Source organism: Pongo pygmaeus, chromosome 1 (genome assembly GCF_028885625.2).
Source record: "Pongo pygmaeus isolate AG05252 chromosome 1, NHGRI_mPonPyg2-v2.0_pri, whole genome shotgun sequence".
Classification (NCBI taxonomy): domain Eukaryota; kingdom Metazoa; phylum Chordata; class Mammalia; order Primates; family Hominidae; genus Pongo; species Pongo pygmaeus.
In genome coordinates, this window is record NC_072373.2 from 178,903,233 (window position 1) to 178,917,064 (window position 13,832).

The following is a 13,832-nucleotide window of genomic DNA, read 5'->3' on the forward strand; positions in this document are numbered from 1 at the left end:
TCAGCCTCCCGAGTAGCTTGGGAGTACAGGTGTGCGCCACCACATCTGGCTAATTTTTGCATTTTTAGTAGAGACAGTGTTTTGTCATGTTGGCCAGGCTGGTCCCTAACTCCTGACCTCAAGTGATCTGCCCATCTTAGCCTCCCAAACTGCTGGGATTACAGACGTAGGCCAGTGTACCTGGCCTTCAAATGTATTTTTAAATGACTATATCCAACAGCCACGGAGCAGACCCACAGACATGGCTGTCATACAGTTCAGTAAATGATAAGCCAGGGCTCTGGAACATAGTAGGTGCAGGATCTGGAACATAGTAGGTGCTCAGTAAAAATTAGTTGAATAAATGAACAATTTTCTGCCTGGTGGTTTTGGTGGTTTGAGAAAAGACTTCATGAAGGAAGTGACTTTTGAGGCGGATCTTAAAGAATGCATGAGTGTGCAACTTTGGGGGAAGGTTAAAAACAAAAAAGAATGCACGAGTCTGCCCAAAGGAGAAGGGGATGTGTGGACCAGATTTCAGAGTCAAAGAGCAGAGCACCAGATGACAGGAAGTAGGGTGGTGAGGTCAGGGAGCAGCAGCAAGAACTTCTTCCTTCCTCCCTGTAGACTGGTGCCTGGTGTGGTTTCTAGACCTTACAATCTTTGGAATATTCTGGTTTGGAAAACTTGACTTTATACCTATTTCTACAGCCTAAGAGTCTTCCTGTTGTGAAAAAGAGCTAAGCTTCAGGGGCTGAGGCTGAATATTTTGTTTTGGGGCTGGAGGACTGGTGCGGATGGTGATTTATATTTTAGGGATGCCAGTATGATATGAGCATTGTTTACTATAAATGTCTGCTCTGATTGCTCAGGTGTATGCTCTACCAATTGTTACATATTTTCAGTATCACCAGGTGAAGATATTTTCAGGCAGGATTTTGTAATCCTTGTTTACAGTAAGGATTCATTTGAATATTTTTTAAAGCTGCTGCTCTCACCTTTGATACATTTTCTTTTGCCTTTTATTTTGATTGATTGTGCATACACTGTTTCAGAAATTATGGTATGCCAGGCATGGTGGCCCACACCTGTAATCCCAGGACTCAGGGAGGTCGAGGCAGGAGGATCACTTGAGCCCAGGAGTTCTAGACCAGCCTGGGCAACATAGTGGAACTCCATCTCCACAAAAAAATTAAAAATCAGCTGGGCATCGTGGAGCATGTTTGTAGTCCCAGCTACCCTGAGGTTAGAGGATTGCTTGAGCCCAGGAGATAGAGGCTTCAGTGAGCTGAGATGATGCCACTGCATTCCAGCCTATGCAACAGAGCAAGACCTTGTCTCAAAAAAATAAAAATAAAAATAAAAATAAAAACCAGGCTGGGTGTGGTGGCTCACACATGTAATCTCAGCACTTTAGGAGGCCAAGGCAGGAGGATCACTTGAGCCCAGGAGTTCAAGACCAACCTGGGCAACACAGCAAGACTCTGTCTCTATAAAAAATCAAAATAAAAAAACCCAAACCAAACAAAAAGAAATTGTAATTTTAACAAGAAAAAAATGCATGCATAATTCTACCCATTCTGCACATAGAGCGAAATTTTTTGTGTTTCTTTCCAGGACACATCTTTTGAACACCACCATTCTGCGACTGAACCATACTCCTCCAGATGATTTTTTTTAAAATTATGATTGTAAATTTAATTTTGAAAATTAATGGGTATTCAGTGTAGAAATCTGGAGTCAACATATGTATTAGGAAGAAAGTTAATATTATTATTGTATAATATACAATATTATTATATTTCCTTCCAGTTTTGAGGATTTAATTAATCACACTACTTAGTACATGGTACTTTATCATCTTTGGTTTGTGACAATGTCACTTCTAAATTTTATTTTTTTATATATATATATATTTGAGACAGGATCTCACTCTGTCATCCAAGCTGGAGTGTAGTAATGCAATCTTGGCTCCCTGCAGCTTCAACCTCCTGGGTTCAAGGCAATCCTCCTACCTCAGCCTCCCAAGTAGCTGGGACTACAGCTATAGCTGCACACCACCATGCCCAGCTAATTTTTGTATTTTTAGTGGAGATGGGGTTTCACCATGTTGCTCAGGCTGGTTTCAAACTCCTCGGCTCAAGTGATCCACCTGCCTTGGCCTCCCAAGGTGCTGGGATTCACAGGTGAACCACCGTGCCCTACCTATTTGTCCATTTTTTTCTCTTTTATTCCTTTTCTGTTCCCCACTTAGATAATTAAGTTTTATTTAAAGTGTCTGTTATTTTTATTTGTATCTGTCCTTATAAAAAGTGAATTTTTGTTTTGTATTAATACATTTTTAATTTCTGCAAATAGCATAATGTTTTAATCGCATTTTTTTCTTCATATTTTTCACTGAGCACTGTTTTAAAATGCATTCATCTTGCTGTGTATGCATCTAATCCATTGCTTTTGATTGTTGCATAATATTTTACAATACAACATCTACCACATTTTAGCTATCTCCTCTCCATATGATAACTAGGTTGTCTTTGAATCCCTATGACCATAAATAGCACACAATAAATATTTTAATGCAGAACCCCTATGTGCCTGCATAAGAATTTCTTTGGGCTATATCCCAGGAGTCTAACTGCAAGCTCATAGAGTGTATGAGTTCTGAATTTGCATACTTCATGTCAGATTGTGATCCACAATGGCTGTACCAGTCCATACGCCCACCAGAGTTCCAGCATCCCCACAACTCCACCAGCTGGCATTATCAAGCATTCTAATTTCTGTAGCTTAGTAGATGTAAAAGGATAGTACGTTGCTGATTTAATTAGCATTTCTGTGGTACTTTGGGCATCACTTCATATGCCTTTTGATTTTTGGAATTCCTCTCTGTTTATATCTTTTTCTCTCTTTTTTTGGTGATAATGTTCATGCCAACTATTTGTATGTTTTGCTTTTATTTTTTCCTAAGGGTTGCTGCCCTTTTATTTATTTACCAGATTTTTGTGTTGCATATTTCGAACATATTCTCCCATTCTCTTATCTAGTTATGTTGTGTCTTTTTTTTTTTTTTTTTTTTGAGACAGAGTCTGGCTCTGTCGCCCAGGCTGGAGTGCAGTGGCACGATCTCGGCTCACTGCAAGCTCCGCCTCCCGGGTTCACACCATTCTCCTGCCTCAGCCTCCTGAGTAGCTGGGACTACAGGCGCCCGCCACCATGCCCGGCTAATTTTTTGTATTTTTAGTAGAGACAGGGTTTCACCGTGTTAACCAGGATGGTCTCGATCTCCTGACCTCGTGATCCACCCACCTCAGCCTCCCAAAGTTCTGAGATTACAGGCGTGAGCCACCGAGCCCAGCCATGTTGTCTTTCATCTAGTTATTTTGTTCAACAATGTTCTTTGTTGAACAGAAATTCTTAATTTTAATGTCATTATATTCATCAATATTTTTGTCTTACAGGCCTGGTGTGGTGGCTCACATCTGTAATCCTAGCACTTTGGGAGGCCAAGGCAGGCAGATCGCTTGAGCTCAGGAGTTCGAGACCAGCCTGGGCAACATGGCAAAACCCCATCTCTACAATAAACAACAAATTAGCCGAGCATGGTGGCTGATACCTGTAGTCCCAGCTATTTGGGGGCTGAGGTGGGAGGATCCCTTGAGCCCAGGAGGTTGAAGCTGCAGTGAGTTGAGATTGCGCCACTGCCCTCCAGTCTGGGTGACAAAGTGAGAGCCTGTCTCAAAAAAAATTGTCTTACAGTTTGTGCATTTGAAGTTTTGCCTTTCCTTTTCAGTCACACACTATAATTATCTCATATTTTTGTTTGTTAGCTTTTCACATTTATTATGTTTTTAACCCTCCTAGAGTCTATTCTTATATGATGTAGAATTGTTGTCATATGGTAATTATACTATTCAAGCCTTGATATATCAGTTTCTGAGAGAGGGATGTTAAAGTCTTCAGCTACAATTATGCATCTCTTGATTTTTCTCTGCAGTTGTTTTGTGTGTGTGTTTGTTTGTGTGTAGCTGGAGTACAGTGGCATGATCATGGCTCACTGTGGCCTCAAACTCCTGGGCTCAAGCGATCCTCCCACCTCAGCCTCCTGAGTAGCTAGGACTACAGAAGTATTCCACCATGCTGGTAAATTTTTATTTTATTTTTTATAGAGATGTGGTCTTGCTATAGTGCTTGTCTTGAACTCCTGGCCTTAAGTTATCCTCTCACCTCAGCCTCCCAAAGCACTGGGATTATAGGTGTGAGCCACTGCACCTGGCTCAGTTATGTTTATTTTTTATTTTTTGAAACAGGTGGGACTGTAGCTGGGACTACAGGTGTATGCCACCATGCCTGGATAATTTTTTTATTTTTTATTTTTTAGTAGAGACAGAGTTTCGCCATGTCTGTCCAGGTTGAGTTCTGTATATTTTAAGACGGTATGATTAGGTGCATCTGTGTGTTTTGCCTGTTGTATCTATGTATTTGTCTATTGTTCCTTTTAAGAAAAAATAATGACTTTTCATCTCATCTTTTGAAACTAAAATTCCTCTTTGACAGATAATAAGATCGCAACCCAGTTCACATTTGCCTGGTTTATCTTTCTTTTTATTTTTAATCTATCTCTTTAAGTATGTCTCTGGGTCGGATGTGGTGGCTCACACTTGTAATCCCAGCACATTGGGAGGCCAAGGCAGGCAGATCACTTGAGGTCAAGAGTTTGAGACAAGCCTGGCCAACATGGTGAAACCCTGTCTCTACTAAAAATACAAAAATTATCCAGGAGTGGTGGTGGGCACCTGTAATCCCAGCTACTTGGGAGGCTGAGGCAGGAGAATTGCTTGAGCCTGGGAGGTGGATGTTGCAGTGAGCCGAGATCAGGCCACTGCACTCCAGCCTGGGTGACAGAGTGAAACTCCATCTCAAAAAAAAAAAAAAAGTATGTCTCTTAAAGTTAGTTTACTGTTGGATGTAATTTTTAAAAATCCAATTGGTGAGATTCACTTTTTTTACATTTAATGTTATTATTATATATTAAGATTTAGTTCTATCCTCCATTTACTTTACGTTCTTTTTTTATTTTTAATCTCCATTTCTGCTTTCCATTGAATAGGCTGAATTATCTTCTGCTGGTTTAAAATTTGTACATAATTTTTTTTTCCTTATGGTGGTGGCCCTTAACTTCAGACTCACACCCATGGGCTTAAGAGAGCTTCTCCCTCTCAACAGTTTGAACAAAAGACTACACAAAAGTTCCAAGCTTGATTCTCAAAGAGTCAAGTGTTATGTGTTCACGTTGATCGAACCAATGTTGCTGAAGCAAGGGGTATTTGATCTTCAAAGGAAACACAGAGTACCAGTCCCAAAAGAAGGGGAAATGGAGGCTAAGAGATCGTAAAATGGTATATGTCCACATCTTTCTTTTTTTTTCCTTCAGAGATGCAGTCTTACTATGTTGCCCAGGCTGGACTCAAACTTTTGAACTGTCAAACTCCTGGCTCAAGTAATCCTTCTGCCTCAACCTCCCAAGTAGCTGGGGTTACAGGTGTGTGCCACCACAGCTAGCTTCACATCTTCTCTCATGTGAAATAAACTCCTTTGAGCCTCAGCTTCTTCATCTGTGAAATGGCAATGATAATACCTATCTCCAAGGGGTGATATGAACAGCAAATTGGGTAACAGATATGAATGTTCCTTGTGAATCATCAAGTGCTATGCAAAGTTTAGTCATTATTCTCACTCTTGCATTTATCACATGATATTATTGACATTTGTTTAGGTGTTGGTATTTATCTACAATGCTGCAAGGGAAGTATTGTCCTAGCCAGCATTCTCCCTAAAGTGTGCTGATGCACGTAGAATTGATTTTCATTTCTTGAGAATAATGAGTGGGCATGATGTCAGCACTATGTTTGACCTAGGAGTCAGTTTCCATCCAAAGAGGTTTACAGTCCTGATGCAGCTAACTTACTAGCAGACTGGCCAGACTGCACACAGCTGAAAGCTTGGCTCCAGTTTCTTCTCTGCTTTGAGTTAGATGTGTGACTTTTGCCAAGTCACTTAAACTCTCTGAGCCTCGAAGTTGAGGCCAGGCGCAGTGGCTCACGCCTGTAATCCCAGCATTTTGGGAGGCTGAGGCGGGCGGATCACGAGTTCAGGAGATCAAGACCACCCTGGCTAACACGGTGAAATCTCATCTCTACTAAAAATACAAAAAATTAGCCGGGCATGGTGGCACGTGCCTGTAGTCCCAGCTACCCGGGAGGCTGAGGCAGGAGAATCGATTGAACCCAGGAGGTGGAGGTTGCAGTGAGCTGAGATCGCGCCACTGCACTCCAGCCTGGGGGCCAGAGTGAGACTCCATCTCAAACAAACAAACAAACAAACAAACAACTCTCTGAGCCTCAAAGTACTTGCCTGAAAAATGGAGGTTGTAAGAAGACCTGCCTCTTAGAGTTGTGGTAGGATTAAGAAGATTATATGCAAAAGGCCTTGGCCTAGGAGAAGATCTCAAGTTTATTAGACACAAATTCAAATCTATTGAGCATTTACTAATTTCCATTCTGATGCATTATGACTAGTTTAAGTGCAGGTTCTTTCTCATCTCTGAGATACAATAAATTGATCTGTTTCCTTGGAGCAACAGTTATTTCTCTCCAGGCCTTATGTTTTCAGAATTTGGACCAGGAATCCTTGCCCCAGGATTACAGTCTCACAAGAAAAATCCTGTTTCTTATGGGCACCTGGAGTTGATAATTCTGCTTCTTTTCACACATGAAGGATTTAGTTTCAGACTAAACTGAAAGATAGTGTATATCTGCTCTGTTTACTGAAATAGGTTTTCCCTCTATGTGATTATTCATAAACCTACAATAATCCCATGAATTAGGCCCTGATATCACCATTTTACCGATAAAGAAGTGGAAGTTCACATAAATCAAGTGACAAAATCAAGCTGATCATGAAAAGGGAGGTGGGCTTTGGAGTCAGAAAGACCTGAGTTAGGATTCCAGCACTGCATTTACTAGATTTTGAACTTTGGTCCAGTGACCTACTTTCTTAAGTTTCCGTGTCCTCATCTGTAAAGTTGGGATTATAATAACATATACCTTACATGCATATTGTGAGGTTGAATTGAGAGAGTATGTGTAAAGTAGAGTGCCTGGCACATGGTAATTACTCCATAAATTCTTAGATACTTGATAATTATACTGGGAGCCCAGAGCCCATAGAACCTACCTATCAAGTGCTGCCTTATAGGAAACTTCAATTACCATCAAGCTGTTTTAGAACTTTTCACTGGCCATTCAAATGGTTGCCCTTAAAAATCCCTTGAGCTGTGATTCAAGATTAAAGTCCCAGGTAGGAAATGAGGGCAACAAGATATGTATAGTGAAAGGAAACCTTGAGTGGGAGTCTAGAGATCTGGGATGTCATGATGACTCTTATTCAGTGTGTGTGGGACCTTAGGCATAGCACTCTACCTTCCCAGCCTCAGTTTTATTATTGGTTAAATGGAAACTATTCTTTACCTCACTGGAGGTATAAATGCAGATGGATAAAAATGCTCTTTTTGCAATTTTAGAAAGGCTGTATATGCCAGGTGCAGTGGTTTAAGCCTGTAATCCCAGCACTTTGGGAGGCCAAGGTGGATGGACTGCTTTGAGCTCAGGAGTTCGAGACCAGCCTGGGCAACATGGTGAAACCCCATCTCTACTAAAAATTTAAAAATTAGCTGGGCATGGTGACACACGCCTGTAGTCCCAGATACCCAAGAGGCTGAGGTGGGAGGATGGCTTGAGCCTGGGAGATGGAGGTTGCAGTGACCTGAGATTGTGCCACTGCCCTTCAGCCTGGGTGACAAAGCCAGACCCTGTCTCAAAAAATAAAAAAAAAGGCTGTGTAAATGTGAGTGCTTTCAATTTGTGTTTACTTTTCTCCCCAGATGGAGAGTAAACTGGACTCGACCATAACCTGAGACCTTCCTCCCAGAGAGCAACTACTGGGAAGCCCAGCCTTTAAGTGAGGCCTGGTTAACTATTTGTTGCTTCTGCTGCAACAACTTGTGCTCAGATATCGGTCACCAAGCCTGCTACATCCTCATCCTTGCAGAAAGGCAGCACTATGCTGACCGTCCCCACCCACACCCTTCTCTAACACAGCTGTCTGGACTAAGACTGGGAATATGACCCAAAGGCAAGCAACCCATGGGCTTGCCAATGACTTACAAATGTGTCTTGGCTCCTAAAATATGAGTTGGACAAATCAATATTTCTCTCTCAGGAATTTGAATCAGGCAGCATGAGGTGATTGAGGCAATTAGCAGCAATAAAAACTATGACTAACAGGATGTAAAGAGAGAGGCCATGAGGTTGAGTAGGGGTATGTGTGGGAGGAGATGGAGTGTAGATGATGACAAACCAAAGTGATAAAGAAGCAGAAATTATGAATGAACAGATCTATGAAGTAGAAAAGATAATATATGGATAGACAACAGATATTTCTAGAGTTCCTTCTATTTGCTGGAAACTGTGTTTGGCTCTGAACATAATGAAAGTGACTAAGACACAGCCTCTGCTTTCACAGCACTTTATTTTAGTGGGGAAGAGAGACAAACAAGCAAACAAACAAATAAATAATTACAATTTTTTTTTTTGAGACAGAGTCTCACTCTGTTTCAGGCTGGAGTGCAATAGCATGATCTTGGCTCACTGCAACCTCTGCCTCTCAGGTTCAAGCAATTCTCCTGCCTCAGCCTCCTGAATAGCTGGGATTGCAGGTGCGCGCCACCATGCCTGGGTAATTTATTCTTGTATGTTTTTTTGAGATGGAGTCTCATTCTGTTGCCTAGGCTGGAGTGCAGTGGCACTATCTTGGCTGACTGCAGCCTCTACCTCCCAGGTTCAAGCAATTCTCCTGCCTCAGCCTCCCAAGTAGCTGGGATTACAGACGCCCACCACCACACCTGGCTAATTTTTGTATTTTTAGTAGAGATGGGGTTTCACCATGTTGGCCAGGCTGGTCTGGAATTCCTGACCTCAAGTGATTTGCCCACCTCGACCTCCCAAAGTTCTGGACTACAGGCGTGAGCCACCACACCTGGCCGACAAAAAAAATTTTTTTTTTGAGACAGAGTCTTGCTCTGTCGTCAGGCTGGAGTGCAGTGGTGCTATCTTGGCCCACTGCAACCTCCGCCTCCCAGGTTCAAGTGATTCTCCTGCCTCAGCCTCCAGAGTAGCTGGGACTGCAGGCATGCACCATCACGCCCAAATATTTTTTTTTTTTTTTAGTAGAGACGGGGTTTCACAATGTTGGCCAGGATAGTCTTGCTCTCTTGACCTCATGATCCGCCCATCTCGGCCTCCTAAAGTGCTGAGATTACAGGCATGAGCCACCGTGCCTGGCTAACAAATTGTTTTAAAGGCTAAGAAGAAAACAAATATGGGGCCAAGATGGAACATATCAGTGAGGGTCACTGATGATCTTGGCAGGAGTAGGGAGGGACCTACTTAAGAAATAGCACGATTCTAATTAATGATGTCCAGCTTTAAAAAAACATTTTAAAATAATAATTTAAAAAAGCAATGGGAGGGAGAGTCTCTCTGGACAGAAAATTAAAATGAGACCTGAAGAATGAGGAGGATCCAGCTGTGTGAAGATCAGAGAAAACAATATTTGACATTTCTCAGAATAGGGGATTTAAAGGAAAAAAAGAAGAATACTTCAGATAGAGGATGTTTAAAGCCTGCTGGCAGGAAAGAGCTTATCATGTGCAAGGAAGACGATGCGGGTTGGGGTGTGAAAGCCATGTGGATGGAGCAAAGGAAAAGAAAAGGAAGCATGAGATGAGTTTGGAGGTATAGGCAGACGATAGATCACACAGGCCTCTGTAGGCTTTGGTAAGGAGTTGGGAATTTAGTTCCAGTGTAGTGAGTAGCCATCAAATATTTGATGCTAGGTAGTGACATGAGCTAGGATAGTGTGGCAGTTAAGCTTGAAGGCTAAGAAGTCAACCTGGGTTCAAACCTAAGTTCTACCATTTACTGGCTGTGTGTCCAAGGCTGTGTGACCTTGGGCAAATTTCTTAATCTCTCTCTGTCCTAGTTTCCTTATCTGTAAAATTGAGGTAGATTTGGGTTTTACTTCATGGAGTTGTTGTATAGATTAGATATGTGTAAAACAGTTCCTGGCACATAATAGACACGAATAAATGTAAGCTCGTATTATTATTATTTTGTTTTTAGAAAGGTCATTGTAGCTGGTGTATGGAGAATGAATGTGGGGGCATAAAAGGAAGAGGGTAAAGAATAGGTGAGGGGAGGCCAGTTATGAGGCTTATGAGTAGCCTGGGTAAGAGATGATGAGTGAAGTGATGGTGGTAGACACAGAGAGAAATGGACTAATGTGACATAATTTTGGAGGTAAAATTTTCATATTTTTCAGATGGACTGGACATCGGGGTTGAGGAAAATGGAAGAATCAAGAATAACTTCTAGGTTTCTGGCTAGAGTAACCAGGGGGATGGAAGTGACATTTACAGAGATTAGGAGCTGAGGCAAAGTAGGTTTGGCAGGGAAATTAGGAGTTCTATTTTAGACATGTTAAACCTGAGATGTCTTAAGACATCCAAGTGGGTGTCTATTAAACAGTTGGTTACACATTTTGGAGACCAGAAGAGAGGTCTGGGATAAAGATGTAAATTTGGAAGTCATTAGCATGATTAGCATTTGAAGACATAGAAATAGTTGAGATCACCTAGGAAGAGAGTCTGCAGAGAGAAGTGAAGGGAGCCAAGAAGAGTCTGGAGGATTTTACGGTGGTGGAATAGACAAGGAGAGTGAAGACAGACCTGAGAAGAGAGAGTAAATCAGAAGAATGTGGTATCACAAAAACCAAGAGACGAGAGGGTTTCAAGAAAATTGGAGAGGTCAGCTGAGTGGAAAGGTCAAATAAGACTAAGGAAAATATTGGTCACTGATGATCTTGGCAGGAGTAGGGTCAGTGAAGTGGGTGGTCTAAGTAAGAATTAAATAAGTTGAAGAATGAATTAGAGGTGTGCTTGCTTTGACAACATACTTACAAAAAAAAAGGAACAATACAGAGAAAATTGGCTTGACTCCTACACAAGGATGACACATCTGTGAAGCATTCTATATGCTTTTTGTATAGATTTTAATTTTGTGACAGTGTTTATCTTTACATATTTAAAAACGGAATTAAATAAACAAGAATGGAAGGGATCCTAAAACTGAATGTAAACAGAAACAAGTGAACCAAACTATATTTAAATAAGTAATGTAATCATTCTGAAGGAAAAAAAAATGAATCCAAATACTTTTGAACATAGTACTTGAATATACACCTTTTGTCTAAAAACAAAACAAAACTGCAAACAAATCTTGAACCCTGTTTAGTAGATTGTTTTTGTTAGCAGAATGGATGTAGCAATTCTATTTTGTGTCTATCTTGTTTATTTATTTATTTATTTATTTATTTTTGAGATGGAGTCGTGCTCTGTTGCCCAGGCTGGAGTGCAGTGGCATGATCTTGGCTCGCTGCAACCTCTGCCTCCAAGGTTCAAGTGATTCTCCTGCCTCAGTCTCCCTAGTAGCTGGGATTACAGGCATGCACCACCATGCCCGGCTAATTTTTGTATTTTTTAGTAGAGATGGGGTTTCACCATGTTGGCCAGGCTGGTCTCGAACTCCTGACCTCAAGTGATTTGCCCACCTTGGCCTCCCAAAGTGCTGAGATTACAGGCATGAGCCACCATGCCCGGCCTATATCATAATTTTAAACAAATGAATAAAGACACTGATGTTGAGAGCCAGAGTTCTTACTGTGGGAAAAGGGCAATGCAAATAAGGAATAGGAGAAAGAACCCTGTGGTGTTAAATTGGAATTAAAGTATCAGTAATGAATTCTTAATTTAAAATGGTTGACCAGAGCTGGGTGCAGTGGCTCATGCTTGTAATCCCAGCACTTTGGGAGGCCAAGGTAGGAGGTTCACTTGAGGCCAGGAGATCGAGACGAGCCTGGGCAACATAGTGAGACCCCATCTCTATAAAGAATTTAAAAATATTAGCTGAGTGTAGTGGCGTGTAGTCCTAGCCTATTCCAGAGGCTGAGGCGAAAGTATCACTTGATCTCAGGAGTTCAAATCTGCAGTGAGCTATAATAGCATCACTGCACTCCAGCCTGGGCAACAGAGTGAGACCCTGTCTCTGTTAAAAATAATTATAATAATAATTAAACAAAATTAGGTTGCTATTTTTCCCCTTTGGCTCTGTTTACTAAAATGGCCTAGAAGCAATTACACTCCAATAGGAATGAGCACATCTGATGCCCAAATCTTGGTTTCTAAATACCATTCCCCACTAAAGAGTAGCTCTTTGGAGAAACGGCTGATTTTCAGGACTAGGCAGTGAAAGTACAAGATAAGCCTGGAACATCTTATTATGCCAGAAAGCAAGGAGGTGTTAAAAAAAAAGTGATGAAGACATGTCAAAAGGACACGGGAGCTAGTTTGAAGAGGCTCTCATTGGCCAAACCTGGGACAAGTTGAACATTTAAAAAATAATAAGGGTAATGGTTTATAACTCATTAAATAAATTAAGAATACATTAGTTTATACTCATGATAATAATTAGAGAGAAGGAAACGTTCTTGCTTACAGTAGAATGCCAACTAAAAAATGTGGATGGAATGATAGAAGTAGAAAATCACCAGTTTGCAACTATCACAGTAATTGATTCAGACAAGAATTATCAATGAGTGTTGAAACCATTGGGCAAAAGTTTGAAGAGGAACAGGATATTTACATAGTTTCAAAGTCCCTCTCTACAGATTACCATTACTTACACAGGAAAAAATACTCTACAGTGAAGAAATCTGGTAGATACCACCTTAATCCGCTGATCAAAGTGAACACCATCAATAATGGGACCAAGTGACACCACCATGTTTCTCCCCATATGATGCACTGAGAAGGACACAACATCACATAACTAGTATTTCTGTCTGGAAAAATATGTAAATCCCTTCATGAGAAAACATGAGACAAAGCCAAACAGGGGGAGACACTACAGAACACCTGGCCAGTATTCTTTAAAAATGTGAATGTCATGAATAATAGTGAAAGACTGGGGAACTATTCTAGATTAAAGGAGACTAAAGAGTTATAACAGGCTAGGTATGGTGGCTCACACCTGAAATTCCAGCACTGTGGGAAGCAGAGGAAGATCACTTTGAGGCTAGGAATTACAGACCAGTCTGGGCAACATAACGAGACCCCGCCTCTACAAAAATAATTTTTAAAAAAATTAGCCAGGCATAGTGGTGCGTGCCTGTGGTATTAGCTAGCTAGTCTGGAAGCAGGGGTGGGAGGATCGCTTGAGCCCAGGAATTCAAGGTTGTAAGTGAGCTGTAATTGAACCACTGCCCTCCAGCCTGGGTGACAGAGCGCGATCCTGTTTCTAAAAAACAATAATTAAAACAATAATTAAAAGAAACCTTTTTAAAAGTCATGACAGTTAAGTATAATGCATTACCTGGATCAGGCGCTGGATCAGAACCTGATAGGGGAAAATACTGCTATATAGGACATTATCAGGCCAATTAGTGAAATTTGAATATGGACTGTATATAAGCACTATGTCAATTTAAAATTTCTGGATTTGATTGCCATATTGAGTGGGTATGTAGGTATATAAGAGAATGTCCTTTTCTCAGAAAATACACACTGAAATATTTAAGGTATTAGGGGTAACTACTGCAATTCAAATGGCTCAGGAAAAAATATACATATCCATGTATATGCATGTAGGCATATGTCCACACATGAGAACTTCTGGGGCATC

The 13,832-nt window shown here is 41.1% G+C and overlaps 1 non-coding gene across 1 annotated transcript; it reads left to right on the forward strand.

Annotated features, from left to right (window-relative positions):
- The first annotated feature begins 11,026 nt into the window (after positions 1-11,026).
- Positions 11,027-11,133, forward strand: LOC129023422 (U6 spliceosomal RNA). The gene has a single exon (XR_008496800.1). It is a non-coding gene; the product is annotated as a U6 spliceosomal RNA (small nuclear RNA).
- Positions 11,134-13,832: the final 2,699 nt, after the last annotated feature.